Genomic DNA, 11,958 nt, shown 5'->3' on the forward strand with positions numbered 1-11,958 from the left:
CTTTGAGTTCTACAAACATCTTTCATATTTCTATTCTAAACTCCTTATCCAAGAGGTTAATCAGATGGTTGTAATTTTTTAGGTTATTCGTGCTATTGTCTTCATTCTCTGTGCATGGTGTTTGCTTTGCGAGGTTTTCCCATTGTCATACTTGTAGTGTGATTTTGTGTGTGTGTGTTTTGTGGTGTGGTTCATTGGTTAGAAAGTGTGTGCAGCCGCGAAGAGAAGTGGAGTGGCTATGCTCTTCTGGAGCCTCTGGGAGAGTTATTTTTCTGGGCCCTTTTCGGCCCACTCCCAAGAGGTTCAGGAGACAGAACAGTGGAAAAACATACACAGGCAACACTTACAGTTTCTCACAGTCGTGAACCACTGGGCAGGCATAGATATTGCCAGCCTGACGTCACAAACCAAAGGAACATATTTTGAAAGTTCACTCCTAAGTGAACTTCATAGGTAAATATGTCCTGGTATTATCTCTTGCTTATCTATATTTTGGCCCTTTGGAATGTGAAAAAAATAAAAAGAGCAAAAATAGTGTTAAAGGAAGACTGCAATGCTACACACTCAATGTGACAGTGTGCAAAATTCTGGGTGGGACAAGTAGAATAATTAACCTCATGTTGTCTGTCTATTATGTATCCTAGATGTATAAACAGTTCAATATTGTATACATGAGTGGTGTTGGTGGTGATAAAGAAGAATCAACCAATCTGAATTGGGGAAGCCCTGTGAGAAATCTTGAGATTTCTAGAGAATTCATACTTGCAATCACATATCTGTAAAGGATAAAAAAGGAAATAAGGAAGACCCATACTTTATAAGTAAAAGCCTTATCATTTTATGTCTTTACTAAATTTTATGGTTCAGAAAGCTCAGTGAACAGTTTTCAATTATGATTTTGTCACCTATGACTTCACTGTGTGATATAAGTAGAGTTTCTGTTAGTCCTTCAAACTTTATACTACTGACTAGTCCAGTGCCTGGAAAAATAATGGATGCTAATTGCAGTTCATAATTGTTTTGAATAAATGGAAGAATAAAATAGTTTCACCGTGACTCAGTAATTTATTCATTTTATTTTTTCTTCCTTAATACTCATCACATCTGACTTTTTTACATAATTACTTTATTTAAGCACTGTGGTTACAAAATTTTCATGATTGAGAATTAGTTACACAGTGTATAACATCTTTCACCAGTGTATATTTTCCACCACCATGTCCACAGTTTCAGTACCATCTTCCTTCACCCTTTCCTCTGCCAGCCTCTGGGGGTAGGCATTTTCATTCCCTCTCTTATTTCTCACTCTTTTTGATGCTGTGTTTAGTACTATGGATAATAAAGGGGTATAATGCATATAACTTTATCCCACTTTAACATCCAGTTCTTGTCCACAGTGAACAGTTCCAACTACCCTTGTCAGAGTGGACTGACCATTCACTATCCTAATTGCATTCACAACTCTTTGCCTCGAGCTTTCTACCATGGACTGGTCTTTTTGCTTCTCATCTCTATTGTCTCTGGGTATTATTGCCATAGTATCTTTTATTTTTGTTATATATTACAAATGAGTGAGATTGTTCTATATTTATCTCTCTTCCTCTGACTCATTTCACTCAGCATAATAACCTCCATATTTGTTCATGTATAAGAAAATGCTATGACTTCATTTTTTGTAACACATGCACTATATTCCATTGTATAGGTGTACCACAGTTTCTTTAGCCACTCATCTGTTGTTGGGCACCAGGATTGTTTCCATACTCTGGCTATTGTAAGTAGTGCTGTGATGAACATAGGAGTGCAGAGGGCATTTTGCATTGCAATTTTATATTCTAAGGCATATCCCTAGAAGTGATACTGCTGGATCATATAGAAGTTCGATTTCTAGTTTTTGAAGAAAATCCATATTATTTTCCAAAAAGTCTGGACCATTCTACATTACCCACCAACAGTAAACAAGAGTTCCTTTCTCCCCACTTCCATGCCAACACTGCTTGTTCTTATTCTTTGTGATATTGTACAACATGATATTTATTGTTGCTTTTAAGAATTTCATGGTTTTCACAGGCCAGGTTGATAGCACAGCTGCAGCTTTGCATGCAGCTACCTGGGTTAGAATTCTGGCATTCCATGCAGTCCCCTGAGCGTGCCAGAATTAATTTCTGAATGCAGAGATAGGAATAACCTCTGAGCACCACAAGCTGTAGCCCCAAAACTAAAAAAAAATGTATAAAGAAGAACAAGTATAGGGGCTGGTGAGATAGCATGGAGGTAGAATGTTTGCCTTTCATGCAGAAGGTTCAAACCCCGGCATTCCATATGGTCCCCCGAGCCTGCCAGGAGTGATTTCTGAGCAGACAGCCAGGAGTAACTCCTGAGCGCTCCCAGGCATAACCCAAAAACAAACAAACAAAAAAAGAAGTATAAAAAGAATTGTATGGTCTTCAGTTTATACATTTAATTCATTTTGAGTTACTTTCCTATCTGTATACACTGAATAATTAAGAAATCTATTTTTATTTTTTTTAATTTGGTTATCCATTTTTTACCAGTATTGTTTTTTATAAAGGCATTTTATGGTCTTGGTTCATTTGTCATATAATGGATATACATTTATGATTTACTTCTGAACTATCTCTTCTATTGCATTGATCAGAGTGCCTGTTTTTGTTCTATTACTATATTGCTTTAATTTCTATTGAATTATATGGCTTGAAGTCAGGAGGCCTTATGCCTCCTCAATATTTAACCTTTGGTCCTAGTAGTTATGTAATAATTCAAAGCTTAGTGGTTCCATGATAATCATAAATTTTACTATCTCTTAAAAATGTCAGGGGTATTTTGATAAGGCTTGCACAATTTAAATTGTGTTAGATGAGATAGAAAATTAAACAATGTTCATTATTCTGATTCATGAACATTGGATAACTTTCACAGAACCAGACAACTTACCAAGATAGAACCTGGAAGTAATAGATAGCTTGAACAAATTAATCACCCAATAAAATTAATTGATAAGACAAATATCAGTAAGATAGTTTCCTTAAGAACAGAAGACATAATAAGATGGATCTATTAATGAATTCTCAAAATGTTAAAGTTTATTCTGCTTAAACTATTTCAAGATATCAAAGAGGGGGAAACATTGCAATTATATTTGTGAGATATTACTTTAATCTCCAAACCATAAAAGAACTGTGCACAAATAGAAAACTATAGATTAATGTCTTTGGATTACAGAGATAATAAAACATTGAAAAAATTTTTAAAGATTTAATATAATAGCTCAAAAGGAGAATCATTCATCATTTCTTAGTTGAATTCATTGTAGGGATAAAAATAATTCCAAAGATACAAATCAATTAATTTTATATATCAATAAAATATCAATAAAAAGTAAGTTATAAACTAAGTGATTATATTTCAATAGATCTAAAAGTATCTTATATAAGAATATGAAATTGCCATCCATTTATGATATATAACTCAAAAAATTGTATATGGCAAAAGGTTAACTTTATATTAGATAATGATAAAGTGGAATCTTAAACTCTTTTTTTTTTTTTTTTTTTGGTTTTTGGGCCACACCACACCCGTTTGACGCTCAGGGGTTACTCCTGGCTATGTGCTCAGAAATTGCCCCTGGCTTGGGGGGACCATATGGGACGCCGGGGGATCGAACCGCGGTCCGTTCCTTGGCTAGCGCTTGTAAGGCAGACACCTTACCTCTAGCGCCACCTTCCCGGCCCCGAATCTTAAACTCTTAATATCTAGATTTTAATAAGCCAAGGAAGTAAATTCTAGATTTAGAAGTCCTAGTTAGAGCTGTAAGCAAGGAAAATATATAAAGGAATCTAAATGGGAAAGGAAAAAGCTAAAACTATCACTTTTTTGTGAATGATATAATATAATAGTAAACCCTTAAGATTCTGAATCAACATATATCAATCATTTCATTTCTCTTTACAAACATCGAATTCAAGAAAAAGAAATAAAAAATATCATTGACAATTGTATCAAAATGATAATATATTTGTGAGAAAACCTAATAAAGATGGTGAAAGAATTATACCCTGAAAACTATAAGACTGATGTCTTATAAGAAACAGAATGGACTGAAAGAGATAGTAAAATTTGTAAGGCCCTTACTTTGCAAGCAACTGACTTAGCTTTGTTCTCTGTTACCCAAAATAGTTCTTTAAATGTCTTTAAAATATACTCAATATTTTTGAGGATTAGAGAGAACAGAGGTTAAGGTATGCTTTTTGCATGTAACCAGATTCAGTTAAATCTTTTGTACCACATATGACCCCCCTGAGCATCATTAGGAGTGAGGACACCTGAATACAAAACAAGAAGAAATCTTTGAACAGGGCTAGGTGTGGCTCAATCATACCCCTAGTATCATTTTAATAATATATAATGATCCCAGGGTATAGAAAAATGTTAAATTAATGATATTATAGTCTAAGAAGTTAGCGGATAAGCAAATATTTTGAACACAGTCGAAAAGACATTTGAATAGTGATTAACTCGAGTCTTCATAATGTAATATTTGATTTTGCTTAACATAATTGTTTTTTTAAATATAATTTTAATTTTGATCATAGTGGCTTACATATTGTTGACAATAATATTTTAGGTAAATATTTACATTAAATCAGGGGGGAGTCCCATCACCAAATTGTCCTCCCTACACCTCCATTTTTGTCCTATCTCCCATATCCTCTTCCCTCACCCCCAGGGCTGCTAGAATATGTGGTCCCCTATGTACCTATCCTACTACATAGTAGTCTTGCACCTGTTTGGTCTTGGTGCCTCCCTTATTTCCCCCTCTAATTGGGAGGCAGGACTAGCTAGTTCAAGTTGCGTGGTTTTGTTTGAAGAAGAGAAAAGTAATAAACTGTGGTAAAAGTCTAATACTTCGAAAATGGGCGGAATCCTTCTAGAGGCTCTCATCATCGATTTGAGAGATGAAGGAGAAAAAGAAGATGAAACATAATTGTTTTTGCTTTGGAGTGATTTTTTTTTCTCTTTTGGGCTTTATGCCACATTCAGTGAAGCTTAGTGGTTACTCCTGTCTCTACTTTTCTGAATTACTCCATTCAGTACTTAGAGAACCACATGAGATAATGGAGTTCAAACCCAGGTTTGCAGCATGCAAAGTAAATGCCCCATCCCCTGTACTATTATCCTACTTAAAATGTAAAAAATTAATGTAGTCTCCAGAGATATAGTAAAAATTTTTCTTACATTCATAAACCCTGCATTAAATCCTTTATATTGACCCATATTTCTGAGTATGATTTCTGAGCTTTGGCAGCAGTGACTCCCAGTATCACAAGAAGTTTGAATCTTTAATTCCCCAACTCTACTGTTACTATAAGAGAATTTTAATGTACAAAGTTAAACAGTTTTACTTTTAAAAGTTAACAAATGTCTAAACTAACAATATATTTGCTTACAGTTTTTCTTGACTTATGGCCCTTCACATTGCTTATATAAAATCCTCTAAAGGGGTCTCAAACTCGCGGCCCACTGGCCGCAAACGGCCCTCTGTACAAAAAAAAAGGGGGTTTGAAACCATCAGCTCATAGACGATGAAACTAGTCTATGTCTGTAGGGAGGAGAGGAAAATTGAGGTGGTAGGAATGACTTGATTTATGTCCCTGATATGTAACAAATACCTTCCTCAAGTAAGTTGCTGACAACCTGGTAAACCCATTTTCTAGCTTTTTACTTTCCTTTATCATTGTCTTATTAAGATGCATAAGGATCTTCATCCCTGTTAGTCAATAAAGTGGGATTAAAACAGAAGCTCAAGTCCTAACACTATTTCCTTTAGTCAAAGATACGGAAGAAACGGAAGAAATGGAAGAAATGCAGTTAAGATTTCACTTGCCTAGTGATGAAACTTAAGGCAACACCAGGACTTCAAGAACACCTATTTTAGTAACCACACTTCCTAAAAACATGCACTCTGACGTCAACAAGGTGTTGTTTTACCACGCAGGAAATTAACCAGAAAAAGAATCTGCATGTAGCAATTTCTACAGTAATAGATTGCGATGAATATTTTTTCAAAATGTTCTGCTGATGCTTGACATCGTAATGAATCATGCCAGATTACATCAATCATGCTGTGTCACTTAAAAAAAAAACACACCCCCACCCCAAACCACAATATGGCTGTTAAAGATGGAGTTGTAATGGACCTTAGCTAGGAGAGATCCACTTTTAGAAAGAAAAATGCTATAAATATTTGACATTTGGTACCCAATTAGCAAATTAAGGTAAACTTTAACTTTTAAATTTTTCATGAAAAAAAAACCAGAAAAGTTTTATATTAATACTTTTAAATGACACATATTTAGAAATGTTCAAAGGAAAACATACAGAAGCATGTATTTTTAATTATGTATGTTATGAAATCACAGATTCAAATTGTTACTATTCTCTTTAGCTTCAGGGCTGTGTCTTAGCTTATCAACTGGGTAGGGCATGTGGAAACATATGTACAAGGAAAGTAGCTTGCAACAAAAGCATGATCCAAAATATTTGAAGCAAAATGTAGATAGATGAGTATGGGAAAGATAAACCTATCTTGGACTGATCTACTTCACCATGGGTTTCCAGAGGCAAATCTCATTTTGTTTGGCCAACTCAAGTAATAATTTTGAGGACACCAATGTTCCCAGAATGAAGGTAGTGTTTCCCCAAAATATTTTCCTTCAACTGTTACTTAATTCCTTAAATTCCCCCCCCCTTTTTTTTTCTTGTCCCCAATTAGGGACAGAATAGCATCTATGTGCTCTATATGTTTGTTGGGGATAGAGCTTACTTAAGGATTAGGTCACACCCAATAGTGTTCAGTGTTTTATTCTTAGGTTTCTGATCAGGGATCACTCCTGGTAGAGTTCAGAGGATACTATGTAGTGCTGTCATGTGCAGGGCAAACACTTTACCTATGGACTATCTGACTACTATATTCTCCCTATATACATACATACATACATATATATATACATATATATGTGTATATATATTAGATATATTAGATTTTTGGCCATACCCAGTGATTCTCAGGGATTGTTCCTGACTGCACTCAGGAATAACTCTTGATGGGCTTGGGAAAGTCATAGGGAATGCCAGGACTCAAACCATGGTTGGCCATAGCAAAGAAAATTTCCTATTCATTGTACTATTGCTCTGACCCCTGTTCTCTGTATTTTTTTTGAGAGCATAAAGTCATATCAAGTTTTTTTAAATACAATTTTAAGACTATTTAAGAATTCCCTTTTCAAATAAAAACTCAATATATAACAGATTAAAATGTTAAGTTTGAAGAGAGTGTAGGTGGTCGTCAAATCTTACAGAAAATACATCATTGATCTAGTCAGGTCTATAAAGAACACCAGAGTATAATATGACAACTACTGTTTTATCTAACTTTGCATGATTTGGGTTCATTTATATTAATAGTAAGTACAGTTACTCTTTTTTTGTTTCTCTCCTATGCAATTTTGTACATAAAACCTAAAACTGAAAAGCTTTTAAAAGTCTTGCCAAAATTCTGATGCAATAAAATGCATGATTAAACTTAGTTACTGGTCTTTTCTATAGTGTCCAAATCAATTGTTTCTTAATATTTGGATAAGATTGTCTATTTAACATTATTTCACTTTCAACATTTTTATTAGGTAAGAGCTTTAAAAATCTATTAAATATTGTATTCATTTTTAACTCTAAGCTGATTTATCTATAACATTTTGTATTTTATACATGGTTTTAACTATTTAACTATATGTATACATATGTTCATATCTCTCTCTCTTTCTCTCTCTATATATGTGAAAGAAAAGGAAAAAAGGAAAGCAACCTGGGGGAACTAATTTGACAAGTAAGCACAGGTGGTAAAAACTCATGGAGCCAGGATAAGTTTACCAAAAATTCAAGTTCTCACCCTAAGTACTAACTGGTAAATTTTTATCTCTAAATTTCCATTTGTCTTCTGTTAGATACAAATATAAATGGTGCCTGATGAGTTTTTGTGTGGAGAAAATGACAGAGCATAGACAAACATTTAACATAGAGTTGTCCCTCAGGTCAACAAATTCTTAGGTACCATCTATTTTCTGTTACCTGTTTGTGAAAACAGTAGAATATTGTAGTTTTTGCGCAGCACTAAGTGTTTGAAGGTTAAAGAATGTTGTTAAATATTTTTTTCTTTTTCTTTATTTTTTATTTTTTTTTTGAATTTTGGGTCACACCTGGAAGTGCATAGGGATTACTCCTTGCTCTACACTCAGAAATCGCAAGGATGCCGGGATTCGAACCACCGTCCTGCATGCAAGGCAAATGCCTTACCTCCATGCTATCTCTTTGGTCCTTGTTAAATATTTTTATCTTGTCTTAAGAATTAGAAAACAACTAATACAAGTCAAATACTTTTATTAGAGAATAAATACTTTGCAGTGAAACATTCATATTTTAATTCATGACTTATGGAAATATAGACAGGCAAAGTAGTTGACAGCAAGTCATGGTTAATAAAATGCCTGATTCTACATACCTCTCCTTTTAACCACAAAAAAATATTTACTCTGCCAAAGTTCTTCCTTGTTATTGGATCTCTTGCAGCTTTGACCTTCAGGCATTGGCTGCAATATTTTTGAATCTTCCTCAAATGACTGGAATAAATTCAATGTTGAAATTGAAATTTGGGTAAACCAGAAATCCTTCATGGTGAATTGTGAAAGGCCTACGGCTCTTGTAAAACTTATGAAAGAACACCACAAAAAATTTTTACCACCTACTTTACTTGCCTACTTCATGAGAATTGATAATGTATTGGGTGAATTTGGGCTGATTATTAATAAAAAATACTACTTTGACTACCCAAGTTTTGCAACAAGTGAGTGTAAGTCACAGGGCAAGGAAAGAGAATATGGACTGCTTTGATGATGTTTAGTCATCACCAAGGAAACTGCTCCCTTGGTAACCATGGCCATGTATTTGTGCATTTGTCTAGTTGCATTTTTAAGACTCACGTAGCTTCTGCCATGGAAAATGTATTTAAAACACATACATATAAAGTTGAAACAAATAATATGTAATAAAGTTGATAAGTAATTATTTGCTTTTATGCCACAGTTATTAAGAAGGAGTTACTGTGTTCACCAGAACATTTAGTGTTAATTCACAAATGAAAGCTAAAATATCTCCAATTTGAGCCCACCCATTAAACAAAACAAATCTAAACCAGATAATAATTGGGTTTATTACTCACAATATACATGGACTTAAAACATCATGAAAGTTATAAGAAACTTTGTAAGAGACGGAGCACTCCCACATAAAGCTAAGCTAAAGTTTGCATAACTTTGTCTATTTTATATACAGATGTAGGAAAAGAAACAACATAAATGTAAAGATCCACTTGAAGAGAGAGTAGAATGTTAATATCTATCAGAAATTAAGAAAACAATTCTAATAAAATGATTATAGAAAATTATCCTATTTATGAAGATATGATATTTATAACTCTTTAAGAGTATAATTAAGCAATAGTGAGAAATGCCTACCATTTATTACCTTTGAGTTTGAGAATTTAAGTAAACGAACTTTGAGCTTAAAATTTTTGAGTAAAGATATAACCAAAGGTTTTGATACACACTGCCAATGTGACTTTTATAGTTTGTGATAATTTAAAGGTTAAAATAAACACAAATTAATATAAATAAGATATTAATTTGAAGAGGGCCAGAGACAAAGTGTAGGAGTTGAGACACTTATCTTGCATGAGGCCAGCCCAATTTGATTCCTGGTACTACATATGTTTTCCCAAGCACCATCAAGTATGATCCCAGAGAACAGAACTAGAATAAACCCTGAGCATCAGCAGATGTACCTCCAGAACAATAGCAACAACAAAGCTAATTTGAAGAGTTTATACCGCAAAGAAATCAAGTGAATTGCAATGGAGTTTATGTTTCAAATACTAACAATATATAAAATATCGTAATAAACTGTGGAATACAGGTTACATTCTATATTCTGAAACATTATCATGCATCTAAAACCATAATTATGGTTTAATATATATTAAATATATTTTTTTATTTAAGTAACATGATCATATTTGGGTTACCGTCATAACCAGAACACCCCCCTTCACCAGTGCAACATTACCCCCTCCCCCCTTCCCATCCCCTGCCTGTTTTCGAGACAGGCATTCTACTACAGTAATTTGTTTTTAAGTTCAGTAAGTGTATTTTTTTCCTTAAAGGATAAGAGTAAAAAAACATAGTAAAGGTGTGATAGTGGCAATCGCCAATGTTTGCATAGGTCCAGAAAAATGGAGAAAATGGAAAAAAAATACTTGACCTGATTACAAAAAAGCCTCACCCCAGATGTTTATTGGCATAAGACAGACTCTGGGTTCCAGGCATACCAGTCTATCCAACTCCAGTCATTCTCAAGGTCCCGGTGAAACTTTTTCACACTTTAGCTATTGTTGGTATCAGACTCTTATATTTAAAGACTGGATTCTGTGCATTTCTTTCATCGATGTCAGGCTGATGTGGAGCATCCTCTAGTTTCAGCATATCATTAAATGCTGAGCGATCTGCCCTGCATGCAGACTGTTGCTGAGTCGCCTGTGTGTTGGGAGCACTCTTTGGAGTAAGTCAATGCCAAAGCAGTGGTAGGTCTTCTCTGGTAGAGGCTTGGATCCTGGTAATGTTAAAGAAATTGTGGTTGTTTCCATAGATGGTATCCATTGTTCAGGTGTGTGTGGGCGATGCCCATTCTTCTGAGGCCTGAGCCAAATCAGGTTTAATATATTTTTGATGCATCTTTCACATATTAAATGAAGGCATCTTAACATTGCCTTTAGGAAGTTGTTGTGATAGTTAATATCATTTGCATTTGTTCATGAAAATTACTATATGAGAGTTGGCAGTTTAAAAGTCTTGTGCTGAAAGTGGAGAAACTAACATGCAAGGTACCCCTTCATTAACAGTAGTTCAAACCGCAATGTCAAAAGAAAAGAGAGAGAGAGAGAGAGAGAGAGGGAGAGAGGGAGGGAGAAAGAGGGAGAAAGAGAGAGAGAAACAATTTGCCTGCCCAAGAGCAAGGCAGGGATGGGGTGTGTTGGGGATGAAAGGGAAACAAGAGACATCAGTGACAGGAAGGGGTATTGTTGAAGGATGACTGAAAGCCAACAATAAATACTTTCGTAACTATGGTGCTTAAATAAAGCAGTTAAAAATGTCTTGTGGGGGCCGGAGCCATAGCGCATTTGCCTTGCACATGGCTGACCCAGGGCAGTTAAACGATCCCTCGGCTTCCCAGATGGTCCCCCAAGCCGGGAGCGATTTCTGAGTGTATAGCCAGGAGTACCCTTGAGCATCACCGAGTGTGGCCCAACCCCCCCCCAAAAAAAACATTAAAAAATGTCTTGTGGATAACTGTGTTGTATTGTTTTAAGATTGCTAATGTTCACAAGGGCATACAATATGAGAATATACGAAAAAACATAAATTCAACAATTTCATCAAAAATAAATTCAGATAAACTAGATTACAAATATGCCAACACTTTAGGAACACTTGAAAAGTTATTTTATTTTTGTTTTTCTTTTTATTTGTACAAATGTGAAGAATGCTAAAAATGGGTCTAATTCTAAAATTTCTTTTGTCTTACATAAAGCTGATTTAGGTTTGAGCTCTGCCAGGAGTGATCAATGAGTGCATATTCAGGAGTAATCAGTGGATATGGTCTAAAACTAAACCAACAACAACAACAAAACAAAACAACATTGGTAGTTTTTTTTTCTGTGACAAAATATGATACACTTAAAAATGTATTTCAGAGATGATCTTGGTGTTTAATCTTAGCTTCTGTTACTTATCATGAAATATGATTTAGTGTCTGCTTTGGACATCAAAAAGT

The sequence above is a fragment of the Suncus etruscus genome, chromosome 7 (genome assembly GCF_024139225.1).
Source record: "Suncus etruscus isolate mSunEtr1 chromosome 7, mSunEtr1.pri.cur, whole genome shotgun sequence".
In the NCBI taxonomy this organism is placed as follows: domain Eukaryota; kingdom Metazoa; phylum Chordata; class Mammalia; order Eulipotyphla; family Soricidae; genus Suncus; species Suncus etruscus.